At 28.7% G+C, this 21,595-nt stretch overlaps 1 protein-coding gene across 1 annotated transcript in view; it reads right to left on the minus strand.

Moving 5' to 3' along the window:
• LOC120777450 (proton-coupled amino acid transporter-like protein pathetic) overlaps nt 1-15,494 on the minus strand; it is a 44,551-nt gene extending 29,057 nt beyond the window's left edge. Inside the window, exon 1 of the mRNA XM_040108769.1 lies at nt 15,083-15,494. The gene's annotated coding sequence lies outside the window, so the exon portion shown is untranslated. The remainder of the gene's footprint in view (nt 1-15,082) is intronic.
• Nucleotides 15,495-21,595: the final 6,101 nt, after the last annotated feature.

Below are 21,595 nucleotides of genomic sequence, written 5' to 3' on the forward strand. Positions count from 1 at the left end.
CGAGTAGGTTATGTGAATTATTCACGTTAGGTATGCCCTGAAAAGTATGCTACAAAGCTTGTAACATCCAGAAAGAAGCGTCGGAGGCCCTATATGCATACATACATATGTACGTACATATGTATGTAGTATAAATGATAAACGTGAGAAGCTGAGTTGATTTAGACATGTCCTTCTGTCCGTCTATCCGTAAATATGTGAGCTAAGTAGTTTTCGAGATATCGATCAGAAATTTGGCACGCGTCATTTTCTCTCCAAGAAGCTACTTATTTGCCGGAACCACAGATATCAGACCACTATAGCTTATAGTTGCCATACAAACTGACCAACTTTTTTTTTGAAGATATATCTACATGATATACAAATATTATTGTTCAAGACAAGGTTATAATATCCGAATGTATCGTTCAAATGTGACCACTATAGCATATAGCTGTCATAAAAAGTAGCCGATCAAATCAAGATGATAACACTTTTATGCCATAAGGAATGCATCTGTGAAGGGTATGTTCTGCTGAAAAAATTTTACTAAAGTGAAACGATCAAAGGCACATAAGGTGCCAAAAATGTCCAAAAGTTTGTTGAATCACCTACATAATCCCATAAAGTTTATACAATTTGCAAAGTAATGAAATAAACAAATTAACAAAATTATTAATTTTTCTGTATACAATTTAAAAGAAAAATTCATTAAGCCTTTAAAATTTATTTCAAGTGGAAAAATCTAGCAAAAATAAAAAAGAAAATTTTGCAAAAAAGCTGCAAGTCATGCGATGTTCTTGCAATATAAAGCTAACATATTTTCCATTATTTATTTACTTTTCTTTAGCTAGCGTGTAATTAGCTGACGTGTATGAAAAATCACCTTTTCGTTCACATTTCATTTTAATTTTCAAAGCTGAAAACCATTCTGGGGTATTGGAAATTCACTAGCTGTAAGCAAACACAGCCAATAAATATTAATAGTTTCATCATTCTTATAAGTTTCAATGAAAATTTTCAACTGGTGAGCGATAAAACAGCATTTCATACAAATATGTGTATAATTATGAGTGAAAAAAATAATTGAAAAATAGTTTTCTCAATGCGATTTTCAGCTGTTCAAATAACGAGACTATGCAGATGTGGAAAATTACATTTTACAAATTGTTTGAAGGTAGTGCAAGATTATTTTTATGGCTGGGTGTGTATGTGCCGTTATGAAAAAAGTGTAATGCATATAAAGGGTGTGTCAAAATTAAGACAAGATTTAAATTTGCCACCCTTTCAATGACCACCATACCAGTTGACGAAGTTAAACCACTTTTCCGACCATATTTAGTATGAAGGTTTCGAATTGCGCCGCTAAGCTTTCATTATTTTTGAACGTAACTGTATTTAATTCAAATCGCTTTATTAGTCACATAACAGTATAGTAATTTTATAAGAAGTAATTAAACAAAAATTTGCATTATTTTTTCTATGAACTTATGTATGTATGTAAGTGAGTAATTACTATATATAGTATAGTAATAAGCTGTACATATCTAGATGTACATATGTTTATATACTTCAAAAACCTATGACTAACTGAACATTTCCGCAATTTAACAAAAACACTTCATTAATAGATTTATTAGCAATCAATTACATATGTACATACATATATCGTCACCTAAAATGCCAAACAAAATATCAAAAAAAACATCGAAATTGAGTTTTTTATTGCTTCCGATTCGCTACAACATATTACATATATGTATGTAGCGTGAAATTTGCAGCTTCTGCTGTTAGATATAACCAATATATAACCAATATGTAACCAATATATAACCAATATCTAACCAATGTGTAACCAATATATAAGCAATATATAACCAATATGTAACCAACATCTAACCATTTCATAACCAAAACTAAAATTTTGTTTCATTGCTTTCTATTCTGTCGCTTTTACTTCGTCTGTCAACTTATGAAAAGTGATGTTACGATATTTTACATTTTAGATGACAATATACATATATGTACATAGTTTGGTATGTACATACAATCATTTCTACCACATATAATAGTCGGTTTTCCCCATGAAAGCTTTGCAGAAGTGTGGTTGAGTGCCTATGAAGGTTCTTCATTTCTTATCGCATTCCAAAAGCAACGACAACATTTTGTTAATTTCTTTTTTTTTTGTTTTTTGACTTGCGAATTTCAAGGAAATTTGTGGCTAGCAACATTTTTTACATGCTAACATGCTGATAAAATAGTTTACTACGAAGTACAAACACGAGTTTCCTGCACAATTACCATGAAATTTAGCAACTTGCAATGCAAACTGACGCACAGCGGACGCTGATAGAATTATGTTTGAAATTTCGTCATTTTTGAAATGAAAAATGTACGTATGAGAGAGTTGTGACACTTTAAGAAATACCGCTTATTTGATAATTCGTCATGCATGCGCTACTGCAGACATAAATAACAAATATACATACATACTTATACATATGTATGTATGTATTTATGTATACGATCACATTTTTCTCCGCTTATTTTCAAAAGTTAAGAAAAAAACGGCGAGAAAAACGTGAGCGCTACGTGGGTGTGCGGCTGATGAAAGCAGAAATACATACTTACTTTCATATACGCCGACTTTTTGGCTTGAATTTCTTCAATTACGCATTGAAGTAGTTAGTATCTATGTAAGCGTGTATGTATGTTTGGCATAAAAATAGAAAATGACGTCAAGGCCAAGAGAAAAAAGGGGTCGACACAACTGCTAAGAGTTTATTAGGAGCATTCAATGTACATAAGTACATATATGTATATGCCATGCAACCCATTGGATTTGAGTTTGAAACATTTCGAAAATTTTTATTTTTTTTTTTTTTTTGTCAAATTTTTACGTATGTTATTTGAAAATACATACCATGTGACCAATTTGCCTAAGATTCACAAAAATACTACAATTTCACATATACAAATCTTTGAAAGCGCCTTCAAAGTAAACTCCTCTTGAGCCAAGCATTGTAGAGATGACATCTCACTACTTAACATTGTCTTTTTTCAAAACAGTCTTTCGGTAAGAGTCTTTGATAACCAAAACATTAACCAAAATGTGTTGAGTCTATCTATACAAGATTTGAGATCCCTTGGTCTGTCTCTATGATGCCAACATAATAATTTTCAGGCGCTGCTTCCTTAACTGTTTTGATACTATCGTCATTAACAGTAGAGTCCAACTTTGATACACTTCATACCCAAAACATTAAACAAAATGTGTTGAGACGATCCATAAGAAATCCATGTGAAATCCCTCGCCTCGATTGACGACTCGCATGAAACAAGCCACACAAATGCTTGTGTTCGTAATAAAGTAGACTCTCCAAAATACTTCTGCAGCATGATCAACGATTCCATAGTCACGATTCCATTGGAAATATTTCAATCAAATTTGTTATTCAGCACAATGCTAAAACACACAATAATTGACAACTGGAAACTAAACCTCGTACGAACATATAAAACGTTTACCAATCTAGGGAAATTTAACGGGTCAGTCCGGGTCAAATTTGATCATGCTTAAACTTCGTGCGAACATAAAAGCCGTTGTACCTTTGTAGAGAAATTAAATTTATTGGACCAGTCCGGGTCAAATTTGATCACAGAATGCATGCGTCAGATGTACTATGTATGTATATACATATGTATACTCGTATGAACAATAATAGCTATTAATTAGGTCAGCATATTTCTGGGAATTCACTTCATTTACTGTTGCCAAGAGAAAAGTGACAAGCGGTCACGATTTCTTATGTTTTTTCCGAATAAAGAAAGTGTTTCATAAACATAATATATTTTTTAAATAACTCACTGAAATAATTTAGGGCTCAGGAGATGTTGTCACAAAAGAAAACAATAAATTGTGACAATCCAATATGGATCAAGAACTGTTTAAACATTTTCAGTACTTTTACAAACATATGTTCCACTTTTCTTAAACAAAAGCAATAACTGTTTCCAACCCGGCACTCGCAAAGTTTGTGCTGTGTTTTTTTCAAAAACTTTGCATAAATGTAGAAACAAAGTTATCCAGCTGATTCCAATACAAAAGAAAGATAGTCGCATTGAAGTCGAATAGGATTCGCCTCTTCATTACTATTCAATATATGCTTATTGCTTGTTCGATTTGTCACTCGCCAAGCGTAGGCGCACCGATGAAAGCTATAGATAAATGCTTGATGGGTTATCTATAATATTCATGTAGGTTTAAAGTTCAAAAAATAATGCACGAAAGCTACCAAAAGCAAACACAAACTTAGTGTTTTGTAAACGAAATATTTTTAGCACGCTTTCATGAGGCAATTTCGCATATGCATGGGTTTTGGCATATGGCATGCCCTGCGAATATATGAACCACAAGTACTTGTATATGAAAGAAATGTGCAAATGAGTTAAACAAATAATGAGGAAAACAAACTTTTGTGTATCTGAAATAATAATAACATGACGAAGTATGTTTTTGGATATATGTATATGTATATACATACTGTATATACATATATAGGTATATATATAGTTGAGCTTAACTCGAATCACTGTAATCAACAAAAAAATGTCCAGTTATGGAAGTAAATTTTTATGAAATTTGACTTCTATTGACAATTCAAGAATTCTAGTTATAGAGGTACAACTGTACATATGTACTACGTGGGCGTTTACAAAGTATATAGTACAAGTATATTATTATTTACATCCTTTGTTTAAATTGTCATAAATATTTCATTTATGTGATTTCAGTGCCAATTTTTGCCTTAAAGATTTTCAAAAATGCATGAGATATAATTATTTTACAATTTCGAATGCTTAACCGACATCTAGGCTACCTAAAATAGCTCCACGTGTGCTTGTGCTAATGATAATGCTTTTAACGATAAACGCGTACACAAAAATATCGAAGACAATATTAGGTCACTAGAGGTTCAAACACTTAACCAAAATTGTTGAAAAGGGTGTTGACGCAAAGCTAGTGGTTTGCGCTACATGACAACTGTGTTTTAAATGGGCGTGGCGCTAATTCTCAGCTTAGTTTTACAAAACATGTTAAGAAACTAGTTTGAAAATCAATTGGTTTTGTAAAACTGTAAGGCAAATACTATTAAGTGGAGATAAACACTACACCCTCTCCCAGAAGAGTGAAGACACACACCAGTTTTATACTATACTCTCTCTTTTTATTCATAATCCGCCTAAATCTATGCTGTGAGATCTTGATTTCAATATTCTAATGACTATAATAGCTTTATGAAATGAGCTTACGAAAAATCGTTGTTCCCATGCATCGTTGGGTGTATAGTTAGTATTGTGCGGTTAAGAAAATATTTTATGTAACACCAAAAATCCTTCGTTATCTTCACCTTGAAATATTCCGCAAATATTCATAACTGCCGAAACAGTAAATGATACGGAACATAAACCTAATATGATTAAGATAATAGGCTGCTTAATCTAATTAATCAATAATCGGCAGTTTTGTTGGTATTATGTATGGCTAACTTATACCAAGCATTCAAATGTTTAACTTAGCATAGCTTTAGGCGTAATAACTTAAATAGCTGCATTTGAAAGGCTTATGCGAATTTACAAAGAGTCATATAGCTTATTTTTGAAAGCGTAAGACTCTTTCGGGTTTCAAATATTAAAAAAAAATATTTTGAAATCATTTTCCACTTTCTTCTGCCACTTGCACTCACATTATTACCACAATTATATAAATATAGCACCTTCTAACTGATAAGCATAGATTTCGCTAGGAATTAGGCATGATAAATCATCAAGGCTTTGCTGATTTTTTTTATCGAATATATAAATAATATAATTGTATTGCTTGTTGCCTATTTTTCATGTGTATATAGCGCATAAATTGCTGTTGGTAAAAAACCGACAAATTTTTATGACCTTACCACCAATCCGATACACGCGCTTCGCACTCTTTGGTCACATAAATCAATGCATATTACGTATTAGGCGGCAAGGTTTTTCTTTACTATCATTAATATAGTGGCGAGATAAGATATCATATAGTGAATCACGGCCAATATGATGACGTTATAGGAAATATACAACATGACAATGCAAAGTAGACGCCTATATGCACAATATTTATGGATCTATAGGTATGGCTTTGGGTGTTTGAAATTCGCAAATAACCAGATTCCTATAAAAAATATGTATGTAGTGGTACATAATGTTGAAGCATTCACTATAGTTGACAAAGAAAGCCATTGTCACATGGAAAATTGTAAATATGTCATATATGTACGTATGCATGTGTGTATATATAGTACTTATGTAAGTATGCATATACATAGGCAAGTATGTAGGCGCGTTTCACACCTCGGAAAATGGTAGAGCATTAGGTGTGAGTTGAAAAAAGCACACCCATGCGAATTTTAACATCTGCATTAGCGCGCATTAATGCAGTCAGCACTCATTTGCACTGCCAGAAAGTGAGGTTAGCGCAACAACCGTTAGCAGCGACAGGCATATGCAAATTAACGCAACAAACGCTTTTGACACATTTGACAAAAATAGTTTTTTTTTTGTAAGAAAGTACAAGCTTATGTTCAAAGTACACATTTTTCGCGCTTTGAGTTGCATATCTATAAGATACATTTCTATATATACATACATAGATATATACATACACTGCAGATGAGTTATCTCAAATATGCGCATAAATTTCTGCGATTTTTGCGACGCATAACCGAACTTTCGCGTGCTAATTTCACATGCACCTACACATACATACATAGTATATAGTACACACCTTTGTGGCGGCGCTGATTGTTTATCTACAAGAAACATACATACTTATATGTGTGTTTGTAAGTATGTAATGCGAAAATATTTATCTAGAACGAAGGACTCGCAGTCGTTCAACCAACTTGTCTAGCCCGTCGGCAAGTTTCAACGGCCAGCTAACATAAGAACACGTTTTTCAAGGTCCCATAAATGTATGTATGTATGTATATCTGCATGTAACAGCGACACGTTTGGGATGAGCGAATGTTTTATGAATGCAATCAGTTCATAAGTCACGATGTAACGTTGAAAGCTAACGGATTATCTGCGTTCTATTTTCTGCAACTGCCTACACGTTTTGTCACTTAGGGTTCATATGTACATAGTGTGTACAAATGTATGTAAATATATGTATATTATATGCAAATATTTACCATATATCAATTTCCTTTCAGATTTTCATTCGTCATCCTAAGCTTGTGCATATTTTTTTGCCATTCATTATATTATCAAATAACTAAAGTCGACTAGCTCACATTTTTATACTAACTACAGGGTAGCGATAAGATGAACGCTAACTGAAATGTTCAAATATCAATTAAAAGTGGAAAATAACTGCAAACCAGTGCTTAGCACCACATTTCCCAGTTTAAGTAATTTAAAAATTTTATTTTCTAAAAAAAAGTTATTTAAAAAAATTTATAACGGCATATTTGAAAACCAACAAACTTATTCCGAACCCAAAGTCAACTAGTGCAAATTTTTTTTCTAGCTACAGTAGAGACTGGATACTATGAGCGCTACCTGAAGTATTCAAATATCTACTAAAAGTAGAAAATAGCTGAAAAACAGTCCTTAGAACGGAAATGAACTTTTAACAATTTTTCTAAAAATTTATTATAACGGTATTTTCAAAAACTTGAAAAGTTTTTTCTAAAGTTTCCTAAAGTCATTAAAACAATAACTACAAAGCGCCAATGAATAAAATTTCTTGTAAACCTCTCTCAAAAATATTGTAAATCTAAAGCAAGACTTTCTCCAGAACTTGTTCGATTCGCCACTGCTCTGCTTGCTATATTTAAGCGCTGCTCTCGTGTCAGAAAAAAAGATTGTACTGCAGCAATAAAAGTGTACAAAAATTCAATAAAACAATTCTTTATTTCGTCTCTATTTGATTTATGCTAGTTACTTGTTCGATTCACATGTTTGCTGCTTAAATATTTTTACTACTGAAGACCATACAATATTGTGTTTTATAATGTACCATAGCTTATTAAGCACCCAATCCTTATGGTTTTACTTAGTACGACTAAGCGTGCATCTACTGTACTTACAAAGTTTGTCATTTTCGACTAAAATTTGACAAAATAAGTTGATTTTTTAGTCTTATGTCTTACAAAGTACACAATTTATTTCATCTGACTTAGTACAACTCACCGTGTACCTACTGTACTTACGAAATTTTATCACTGATAAATAAAAATTTAAGAAAATTTAGTATTTTTACCTAATATGCCTTCAATCTCTTCCACTTGCCTAAGTTCATCTAAACGTGCACCTACTGTACTTGCAAAGTTTGCCATTTTCGCCTAAAATTTGACAAAATAAGTTGATTTTTAGGTCCTATGTCTTACAAAGTACAAATTTTTTTCATCTGACTTAGTACAACTAACCGTGGACTTACTGTACTTACGAAATTTTATCACCGATAAAAAAAATTTAAGAAATTTAGTATTTTTGCCTAATACCGCTTTATATGCCTTCAATCTCTTCCACTTGCCTAAGTTCATCTAAACGTGCACCTACTGTACTTGCATATTTTGCCATCCCACACATTTGCATCGCGTGGGTCAAACCAAGTTAAATATGCGCACTAATTCTGGTTAAGAGAAAATCAATACACATAAATAAAAGATAAATATGAATTAGTGCCATTAAAGAGTCGACAAAAAATGCATATTTAGCTTCAATATGAAAGCAATAGCTAAACAAATACTACATATATACTAATACTATATAATATACATATGTATACCATACAATACTAAAACGTTGAAAGGCGATAAATTTACTGCGTATGAATAATTCATTTTATTAATATTGGAATCAATTAGTAGCGAGCTTATCGCAACTGGCGGGTTGGATGAAAAACGTATAATACAAAAACAGCAATAAAATGCATTTTTGTACTTCGTAACTAGTATTTGCATGGACTTAATAAGCTCTTCATTTGGAAAGGCGCAACTACTCTAAGCGCTGCACTTCAGCTCAACCACACATAGTAACTAACCTAACCTAACATAAATAATTAATGAGCCATTTTATTTTTATTCATATGCTTTTTTGTGGAGGGGAATTTTTTACAGTTAGAAATTTTTAAAAGATTAGACTTATCATAAATATTTTTTATATTTTTTACTTTAGATTTAGTACTAAAGATGTTCGAAACTAACGTCAAATATACTATACACAGACTTTTAAAACTGAATCGGAATATCAACTGAAACTTAACTTCAACAACTTTATTTAAGCGATAATATTGTTTTGGAATAATTTTTGAAAATATTATTTTTAAGAAACCCGAAACTACTAACTCCGTAAATTAAGTGAAATTTTATTTATCGCATGCGAGTTTTAAAAATCTTTTGAAAATTTTTTTAGAACTTTCATTCCGAAAATTAACCGATATACAACAAAAAAATTTTATTTCTTTTTTACAGACATTTAAAACTAACTCTGGATTTTCATCTGAAACCCAGCTTAAACAACTTTATTTATTGCATGCAATAATTTTTTTGTAATAATTTTTTAGACAATTTTTTTTAATATATACGGAATATTAGGCGAAATTTTACCGAATGAAAATTTTATTTATCACATGCGACTTCTTAAAAAACTTTTTTTAGGGCTTTTATTATATTATTTACTGTCTACAGACATTTAAAGCTAACTTCAAATCTCATATGAAATACATACATATATCTCCCTAAGTTATTTAAACTTCATTTATTACATGCGATAATCTTTTGTAATAATTTCGAGAAATTATTTTTTAAGATATACGAAATTGCTAACTCCGAAAACCGAAAATTAGTCTACATCCACCGGCTGAAAATTTTATTTATCACATGCGACTTTTTAAAAAAAACTTTTGAAATTTTTTAAGACTTTTCCGATATTAACCAAAATTTCGAATATTAACCGAAATTCTGCTGTTATTATCACACTATCACTTCTCACATTTATTATTATTTTTGAGACAATTTCATTAAGATATATAAAGCAAACTCAGAATAACATTAAAAATCAAATCGATTTTATTTATTGCATGCGATAACTATTTTTAAATTTTTGAGTGATTTTTTAAGATACCAAAAATTAATTTCGAATATTAACCGAAACTCCATTCCTCTAAATATTATTTGTCGCATGCAATCGAAATTTATATTTATTGTATTAGAGATAACCCAGAATAACCTCCAAATATTTCATGCTATAAATATTTAATGTTTATTTTTGAGTTTTTTTAATATCCAAAAGCAACTCTGAAAATTAAAAGAAATTCATTCATTGCATTTAAATTTATCTTATCGCATGCGACTTTTTTAAATTTATTTGAAATTTTTTTAAAGTAAATTAAACTCGTAATACCATCCAAAATTTCACTTCAGCCAATTTTGTTTATCGCATGCGACTTTTTAAAGTTTATTTAAAAAACATTTTAAGAAAAGCTAACTCGTAATACCAACCAAAATTCCACCAGCCACTTTTTATGGCATGCAATTTTTTATTATTCAATTTTGAAACGAAAACTAGGTCATTAGATATTTTCAAGGCCATCGCAAAAATAATTAACTCTTATTGATGTTCAGGCAACTTCTTTCAATTTCTGATTGCATATCTTGTAAACAACAACAATAAACATCTATATAGATACGTCTGCACATATACATATGTATGTACTGTATATGCATTTATGTGGACCTCCAATATCTCTGGGTGCAGTATTTCTTCAAACACATGTATATGTGTAAATATGCCTGTATCTGTATATATGCGTATTTATCTTCTGCTTATTTTTAGAACATTAGTAAATACAAGAAAATTGAACGAGAAATGCAAAAAGAAAATGCAGAAGAATGCATATAAGTCAAACAAGAAAATGTACAGGTGTCACTCAATGTATATGTATGTGTATGTGTGTTCATCAATTTGTATGCATATGCATATATCTGCCTGCCTGTTATAAGACAGCTCGGCTCAGTAGGTTATACAACGTGGAAAAGCCAACAAAAACAACAACAGATACAATGCCTACTGCATTGTTTACATACACTTGTAATGGGCAGGGCACGAGCTTCTCACACGCATATACATACATACCTACATAAATACAAATAGGCATACTGATGTACACACGTAAATATAATTGCATTTCACGTTTAAGTTGCGACCACGTTATGATGAATTTCATTGCCAACGTAGCAAATTGATAATACGGCGCTGTTGTTGGCGATATTAATTACTCTTTGCCAATTTCGACGATGGCGGTGAAGCACATGGCCTCCAAATGTAAGTTTTAAAATTTGATATTGATACCAGTATATATACATATATATATAAATAAATGCTGGCTATAAATAACAATTTTTTTGTATGTGTACGTGTGTGTGTGTTTATGTATGTCAGTAAACCACCCACCCACCACTGACTGATAGTCGTCAAATTAGATTCAACTGTGCATATTTACTAGCGCTGACGTCAAATACACGCATGCGTGCGCATGTGTGTGTGTCTGTGTACATAATATAATATTCGCGGCTCTTTGTCATTCACAAAAATCACCTGCCAACATAACAAGAATCAAACTAAATAAATTTGCTTAAGCCGAGGTGTGTTGTTCAAGGTTTGATGGAAGAGTGAGCAGAGGAAATGAAATGTAAGAAAAACAAAATAAATAAATGAAATAATGGATGTAAATTAAAGAATATAAAAAAATTGTAAATAAAAAATTAAAATTAAAAAAAATTCAACAGAAACGAAAACAATTAAAAATGTATAAAAAATTATTAATAAAATATGTTGAAATAAATTTATTAAAAAAATTAATAAAAAATGTCTAAGTAAAAATTAAAACTAATGAAATATAAAAATATAGCAAACAATTTAATTAAAACAAAAATGTAATAAAAATTAAAATCTGCAAAATAAAAAAAAAAAATTTATAAAATTGTCTAACAAAAGAAAAACAAATAGATTCAAATGATATTAATATTTAACAAAAATTTAAATTGAGAGGCAAATACATATAACCAAAAATTAAAATAAAAAAAAATCAAGATCAGTTAAATAAAAAATGTATAAAAACATACACATAAAATTACTATAATAATAACAAAAATTTAAAAAAATTAAAATAGTTTACAAAAATAAAAAAAAAACAAAAAAAAAAATTAAAAAAATAATAATTACAAAAATATATAAAAAAAAAATAAATTAAATATAATTTAATAAATATAAAAATTTTAAAACAGAAAAATAATAAAAACAAAATATTACCATAAGGAGAAAACAAACTAACAAATTATATTTAAATATCATGAAAGACTAAAATGTAAACAATTAAGAAAAATTAAATAAAAAATATCTAAAAACATACACATTAAATCATTATAATATAAAAAAATTAATCAAAAAAAAAATAAAGATAAGCAAAATACAAAAAAAAATTAAAACATAATTTCAAAAATATAAAAATTTAAAATAGAAAAATAATAAACACAAAAAATTATCACAGAGAGAACAAAAAACTAACAAATCATATTTAATTAGTTATTTTATATTTAAATGAATTAATTATGTTAGTTAAAAAATTAAAATCACACAAAAAATAATATAAACAAAAAATTGTGTAATACAACAATTGAATAAAAGAGTAAAAAATAAAATATTTAAATACAGAAAATAATAAAAACAATTAAAACAATTATCAATTTTAACGAAAAATGCAACAAAGACTAAACTATCAAGAAATAAAAATTAAAATAACAAAAAATCTAATATGAAAATAAACCATCAAATATAAGAAATAGTACAACACTAAATTCATGAAAAAAATGCAGCGCAAACAAAAATACCAAAATAAATAAAAATAAAATAAATTACGCCGTCACACTGCTCCAATTTCTTTCGAATTTTTTTTAGGCCAAATAACCAAAAAGTCACGCATCGAAAACTAAATGTGTGCAAACAAAATGGCATAGCATGAAATTTAGTGCATATGTACATACATTTGTACATAAATGTGCATGTATATGTGTCAGCAACTTGGCCGGCATATGGCTATTTAAAAATGTATGTTTTAGCTCTCGAAGTCGAAGGTGACAACAGCACAGCGGCGTGAGAGATCATTGCAGTTGATTTGTTTATACCCGGTAGGACCCAAACTGGTTCGAAAAATTAACGGTAAAAAAGTTGAAACATTTTCGCTGAATTGCTAGCAGATTTTTTACATTTATGCTGAAACATTGATTAAAGTTTTTGAACATAATGTATTGCTTTCATGGAAAATCGTGAACTTGGTGAGTTTGAGGTCAAAGTCATTTGCTGAATTCAAGGTTAATTTGGCAGTTTTGATTGCCAACATTTTCCAACGAATTTCAAACAAGTACGCAATTAAAAAAGATAAGCAACTTATATAAGTGTTTTCGCAGAACTTCACAATGCTAAAGTCACTTTTAAGATTTGTATAAGCTGATTAGAAATTGAAATGCAGAATGAACTTAGATTTTAGAACCAATTTTAATCCAGTCCACTTTTAAACTATTATATAGTATGTATATAAAATATGTTAGTAATTCGCATATATTTTAATTATAATGTGAAAAATAAAATATTTTAATATTAATATAATAAAATTCACTTAAAACTCGGCAAAAAAAATATTAAACAAAAATTGTATAAAAAAAAATATATAAAAATATAAACAAAATTTATAAAAAATTTATAAAAAAATATATAAAACAATACTAAAAATATATAAAAAAATATAAAAAAATATTTATAAAAATATAAAAAAAAAAAAAATTAAAAATTAAACAATTAAATTTAAAAATTTATAAAAAATATTAGCAAAAATTTATAAATAAAATTTATAAAAAAATGTTTGTAAAAAAAATTTAAAATATAACTTTTAAGACAGCAAAAAATATAATAAAAAATAAATGCAATTTTTTCGAATATCTCAGTTTTATAGAAATACACATTTTCAAATTTTATTAAATTTGAAATTTATTTATAACATTTGAAGCGCGTATTACTTAACAAAAATAAAAAATGTAAATAGTAAAAATTGTTAAGGTTATTAATTGACACGCATGCTCTTGAAATTTTTACTTTTGAAGAAGAAAAATTTTAATTTTGAGAAAAACAATTTTTTGAAGGACAAATGATAATTTTAAAGAAAAAAATATATTTGGAATTAAGCACTTTTTTAAAGAAAACTATCACAATTTTCAAGTCTGTTAGAAGTAATTCAAAATTCTTAGGCACAAATGACAAAAGATTTCACATAAAATATATTTTATTTAGAGATGAAAAATTCAATTTAAATTTTTCCAAAATTTGTTTGCACCGCCTTCAAAGTTTTTACATCAATTATACTTTATTTAGAAAAAATATTGATAAAAAATTCAGTTTTAATTACACTAATATATTTTATTTAGAGAAAAAAAAATTATTTTACATAATAAAAATAAAAAATTATTTACATATAAAAATTAATTAATTTTCTAAAAAAAATTTAAATTAAAAAATACAAATTTTTTTATATGTATTTTTTATTTTTTTTTTTCATTTTCTTTTGCACAAACTTCAAAGTTCCCCACAGGGTACTTGCATACAAACACATAATACCCTGTTCTTTGGCCAAGGATGAGCATGAATTTGGGCACAAACACACACGCACACACATTTGTATGTATGTATGTATCCCTCGTGTTAACTACAATACGCCAGCAAAACCAGTAAAGCTCTCACGCCAAAGCAACGTAACACAATTTAAATGACATTATCTGTCGCATAGAAATCGAGACTTTTGTTAACATTCTTTTTAATTTCTTTCTACAATTCTTTCGTTTACGTTAAACCATATATAGCACACTGTTATTGGAAGTTTCGCGCATGCAAAAGCAATCGGGGCAAAAGTCAATGCCTCTATGGCACCGAGATGCGACTTTTATGATATGTCTTTTTCACAAAAGCGCCACAATCATGGCCGTTTTACATAATGAAGCATTCAACTTACATTTAAATATGTTTGTATATATGCGGTGTTGCCTTTTCACAGCCGGATACGTGGATTTGTGTGCATGTGTTAACTTCGTCGTGGTTACTTTTTGCCTTTCTTATTTGAAGGACTCTGCCAAAAATTCACTTTCTTCCTTTGTTAACTAGCGCTGTTGTGTTCCACACGTGGATAATAAAAAAATTTCGTTGCACTTTTTTACTATTTCTTGAAGAAATGCACTACTAAAACTTCATAGGACACCGTTTGATGATAAAAATTGTTTCGAGCACGCTAGTATACTTATTCTAAATGTATTAAAATTTCTAAATTTTCTAGAAACCAAAATTTTTTTTACGGTTTAGCTAATAAGGAGTGATAAAGTTTGAAACGAGCACCGCACGAAATATCACATACGTTATGTTTCCTATGAAAAACTATCAGCAACTGAACTAGACGCGTTAACATATAGCACTTAAATACGCGCCAGCACAGAATGTTGGTTTTTATCACAACGTTGCCATAGCGGTGTGATATTTGTGCGGTGTTTTTGGAGGCATTTTGAATTTTTACAAACATTTTATTTTTATTTTTTATTTTTGTGGATTTAAATATATTAAAAAGTATTAATTTATTAAAAAAATATATAAAAAAATATTAAAAAAATATTACATTTATTTTGTATTAATTTTATATATATGTATGCAGATATGTATATGTTTTTTAAATTTGTTTTATTAATATTGTGTATGCAATTCGCTTCAATTCAAAAATAATGGGGTAAAATAATTTAAAAATTAATTTCACACCGCTGCGTTGTGATATTAGCACAAATTTAGATTTTAAAATTGAGTTCTTTTTATTAAAAATATATAAACGGCTTGCCATAACTTAAAAAAGAGTAAGTTAAATTAGTCTCAAGAAGTTATCACAAGCTTTCTCTGAGCTCTAACACAATATTTGATTAAATAATATATATTTTTTAAATCTTAAAACGTTAAAATTTAAAATATAAACACTTATAAAATTTTAACAATGCTTTTTAAAGTTTCTATAGTATTTTTTTCACTTCCCTCATAAAAAAAAAAAATATTTTACTTAAATATCATTAATTAAAATATTGTTAAGTATTTATAATTTTATTATTACGCACTTAATGTCATAAAAAATATCAAATATAATATTTTAAAATTTTTCTAATCCTATAATTTTTCACTTTTCACAAAAAAAAAATATTTACTAAGTATATTAAAATTCTATGAATTTTGTATAGTTAGTATACACTTAAGGTGGGTTTTTTGAAATCTAAATTAAATCATACATTAAAAAATAATAAATTTTATAAAACTTTAATAATTTTATTAGTTTTCATAATTTTTTTTTTCACTTTTCTCACAAAAAAAAAAAAAAATTACTTAAATACCATACATTAAAACCTTATTAAGTATTTATGATTTTACTATCACACATTTAACGTGGTCAAAAATATAAAATAAAATTTTAAAATTTTAACACTTTTTTTAAGTTTCTTAGTTTTTTTACTTTTCACACAAAAGTGATTTACTAAATAGTATATGAAAATTTTTAGTTTCTTATCACGCACTTAAGCTGAGCTTTTTTGAAATCTGAATTTAAAAAGAATACATTTTATAAAACTTTTATAGTTCTATTAATTCTTTATGATATTTCTGCATCTTTCTCATAAAGAAAAATATTTTAATATATATTTTATTTTTTTTTTTATTTTTTTATAATCTTAATATGTTTTATCACACCTTTACGATTGCTTGAACACAACTTTAAAATTAAAAACAAAATTATTAATTTTAAAATTATTTTTTCTATTATTATTTTTATTTTTTATTTTATTTATTATTTTTTAATTTTTTACTTTTCTCTACAAAAATACAAGCTTAACCATTATTTAACATTTTTTTTTTTTCTTTTTTTTATTTTTTATTTTTATTTTTTTTTATATTTTTCATTTTTTTATTTTAATTTATTTATTTTTATTATTTTTATTTTATTATTTTATTTTATTTTGCTTCATTTTATTTTATTATTATACATTTTCTGTTTCAAATATAAATAATTTTCCAATTGCACATTTGGGTCTTCTGAAAAATTTTACTAGGAAAAAGTAGCATAAAGTGGCATTCCTGTGATATTTTACCAATTCATTTTTGTTTCTCACGCAAATCAAAAGGTCTCTCCTGCTCTCTCGATGGGAGGGCGTGCTTGCATCCCTTCTTTTAACTACAAATATTTATTTACCTACTTATATATATACTTATACTACATATATACGCATTTAATTCCTTGACTTCATGCTATACATTCCGATTTTCAAATACAAATACTTTTTCTGTTATTTTGTTAAATCAAGCGCTGTCCATTGGAATCTCTTAGCAACATGTGGCCACAACCGGCGAAAAGTGAGTAGGTATGTACTTATGTATGTATATCACAAGCGCATATAGGCGGGAAAGTGATTCTACAAAAGGAGCGACCACTCACAGAAGCCATGTAGGAAGTTTTATCACTGCTTCGCTGAGGAATAATGCATTTCATGGCACCATAATACCACCAGTGACGTCATCATTATAGGTTTCTGTATAAAAAAAAAGTTCTCCTCGTTACTTTAGATAAAAGAGACTGACTACTAAGAGAACATACTTATCGAATCACTTTTTTAGTACCCTCCCTTTAATTTTCCGACTACTCGACCCGCTCCTTCGACAACACCTTAAATATACATATACAACGTTTTTAATACAAATTTTGGGAAAATAAAATGTTTACTTAATTTTGGTGTAAAATACGTAAAACCAACAAATTTCCACCAATTTTAAAAATAAATAATTGAGGTTAGGTTCTCTATTTTCAATATATTTAAAATTTCATTGAGTATATGTATTTTTTAAAGTCTGAAATATACATGATTTTAGTGAAATTAATTTAAAAATACAAAAGAATTCTAAAGATTACCGATTTGTGCGTATATGAGCGTTTAATTTCGGAGAGAATTTCGAGTTTGAGATTTTCATTTCAGAATTTTTTTTTTGATTCACAAATTTAACTATTTAAAAAATTAATTTAAAACTTTAATCTAGGTTTTTAAGGTATTTTCGGGAAACTTAACGTAACTCTTTGCAAATCGGTTGATAAAAACATATCTCCATTTTTTTTTTTTTTTTTAATATAAAATTGTTTCAAAGTTTTAACATTTTACACTTTCTAATAAGGTGAGTCTCAAAGGGATATCTACATATGTATGTACATATATAAGTACTTCTAAACTGCACCTTTCTATTCTTTCGTTACTTTTTATGAGAGCGCGCCTTGAAAATACAAAAAACAAGAAAAGGAGCCTGAAAGCATGATGAAATCAGCCACCTTTTGACGTCAGCAAACAGGTATCCTTAATCCTGCTGCAAGCTATATACCTTTACCGCTCCTTATGTGCACCAACAATAATGAAAAGAGCAATATCCAAACAACAACAAACAGAGTCATACTCAGTTTATGCTCACGGTACTCTTTTAGATATTGGTAACGTGTGCACGTGGTGCCGTTGTCGATGATGAAATTTTAAAAATGAATTGCATTTTTGCAAATTGAGAAGTTTGCGAACACAAAAAAAACAAAAACGCATAAACAATACAACAACAAATAGATAAAAGAAACGTGAACATGCAGATGAATAAAAGCAAATGACAAAATAACTGTTCGTTTAATGTGAGTGTCAAATTTTATTTAAAATCAAGTGCAAACTCACACACACACATAAATATACATATGTATTGCGTGTGCGTGTGTGTAAACAAGTTTGGCCATACTTCCCACAATTTTCGGTGTGGACAAGTCATCAAACATATATGTATACTAAATACATATGTATATACATACATACATACTTACATACATACATACATACTTACATACTTTAATATTTACATACATATACATATGTACATACATACATTCAATTTAAATCAAACAATAATAGATAATGACCCACTAGAATTAGATATCATACATGCCAACAACAACAAATCATTTGAAATTGATTTTGCGCTGTTAACACAGTTAACATTACACTATACATGCATATGTTAATGCGCTGGCATGCCATGTTAAGTGCTCTCACCGTGCCAGAATATCACACTCGCCTAAACCGCTCTTAATTTGCGTTTGAGTGTGAGTGCGTATGTGTGACTTTCAAATTTCACAATACCTTATTTATTGGACTCCTTAATGAATTTCGAAGAGGTCACAATGACTTGCTATTTCTATAAATTTGTATTTCATCATAGATAAACTACATATGTATATATGTACATATGTATACATACATATGTAAATTACTTTCTTCACAACCGTACACAATTGTCAACTACTGTACAAGTGACAATATCCGCTTTCATACATAAATGCATACATGTATATATGTATGTATGTATATTTGGTCATGCAGACAAGAGGCTGTATGTGTTGTGTACATTTCATTAAGTCAAAAATTAAAAATAGTATAATTATATTGTTTAAATTTAAATATATTTGTTTATAACTAGAACAAGTAAGGAAGAGATAAATTTTGGTGTAACCTAATATTTCATATTATCGCAATTTGTAAGGAGCAAAGCTTGGGGAATACTTTCAGGTGTTGAAAAATTTTATATCAAATAAGAAAAAACGTTAATACGATAATACTCTTCACAAGTAAACATGTTTTTCATATAAGGCTTTATTTTGATCAATCAGTTTGTATGGCAGCTACATACATATATGCTGTAACGGTCCGATCGAAACAAATTCTTCAAAAATTATATATTTTTCTTAGAAAATAATTCATGCCAAATTTCGTGAAGATATCTTGTCAAATAAGAGAGTATTCCTTATAAGGACTTGATTTTGATGAATCAGTTTGTATGGCAGCTATATGGCATAGCGGTCCCATCAAAAAAAATTCTTCAAAAATTATATCATTGCCTTGAAAAACGAATTCGTGCGAAATTACGTAAAGATATCTTGCCAAATAAAAAAGTATTCCTTATAAGGACTGATTTTGATAGGTCGGTTTGTATGGCAGCTATATGCTGTAATGGTCCAATCTGAACAATTTGGTCAGAGATTAAAGCATTGTCTTGGAAAATAATACGTACGAAATTTCTTGAATAAATCTTGCCAAATAAAAAAGTTTTCTATACAAGGACCTGATTTTAATCAATCGGTTTGTATGGCAGCTAAGTATATGCTGTAGCAGTCCGATCGAAACAAATTCATCAAAAATTATAACTCTTTTTTTGCAAAATAATTCATGCCAAATTTCGTGAAGATATATTGCCAAATGAAAAAGTTTATATGGCAGCTGTATGCTAAAGAGATCCGATCTGAAAAATTTGCTCGGAGAATATGGTATTGTCTTGGCAAGACATATTTAGTATATGGGGACTAGAGGTAGTATCGATTTATTCATTATTTTTTATAATCAGAAGATTTTATATATATGTTTATATTTAATGCAAATACTTATATACATATATTTTAAAGAAATCGGCGTAATTTTTTACTATATTCTAATGCTTACTTTTGCCCTTTCATCGTTTTCGCTATAATCTCACACTTTTTCACAACCCTTCAGTCGATGGCACTTGAATTTAAGTAACTACTAAAGTGAAATGCGAAATTCTATTGTACAAAGGTATACATTTTCCACAATTTGTAGAATCGATTTTTTATGGGGTCTAATCTCCCAGACAACCTTTAAAATTTACATTTTTTCATCCGATATATTGATACGACTTTAGATTTGTTATGCCCCTTTAAGTGAATAAAATTTTAATATACGAGTATATATTCAAATGCCACATGCAAGTCCTCCATCCACCTCTCTGATAATGACGATAACATCAAATAACTTAAGGGGTTACATGGGTTTCCTCGGCTAAAAAACAGCTTTTTTTCAAAAATTTTTTTTATCATACAAAAAATGAAATATTTTATTAGATTTTTTTTTGTTACAAAATTACCTTATTAAAAACGAATTTTTTTATTTTTTGGAAAACAATTTTAAACTCCGCCATTGCGACGCTATTTCCAATGACCTCTGGGAAAAAAGATGCGCCCGCGTTGGCAGGAGAACCCCTAACAGGATCACCTAAGGTGAAAATAATACGTGTTTTAGTTAAAACCATAACTTAGAACTTGGACGAAGGAAAAAAAAAAACTGAAAATTGGATTTTTGGCAGACATTTTTAGAATAAAAATGAAAATTTCACGACATTTATTTTTTCAAATAGTTGTGATCGAAAAAAGCCAGTAAAAAAATTGTTGCGAGCGGAAGCGTTGGCGCAGAAGGGCAGTAAGCTTCTTTTCGGCTGTACCAAACCTGTGGGAAAGGGTTGGTGAAGAGATATAGCTCTATCAATTTAGTTTCAAAATTCCTGACATAAAATAGGTGTTTTACAAGCCGGGGCTGCTGTCATTAAGGTGGCGGCAGATTTACTACTCCGGAGCGCAGTCGGCGAGCTC

Source organism: Bactrocera tryoni, chromosome 5 (assembly GCF_016617805.1).
Source record: "Bactrocera tryoni isolate S06 chromosome 5, CSIRO_BtryS06_freeze2, whole genome shotgun sequence".
Classification (NCBI taxonomy): domain Eukaryota; kingdom Metazoa; phylum Arthropoda; class Insecta; order Diptera; family Tephritidae; genus Bactrocera; species Bactrocera tryoni.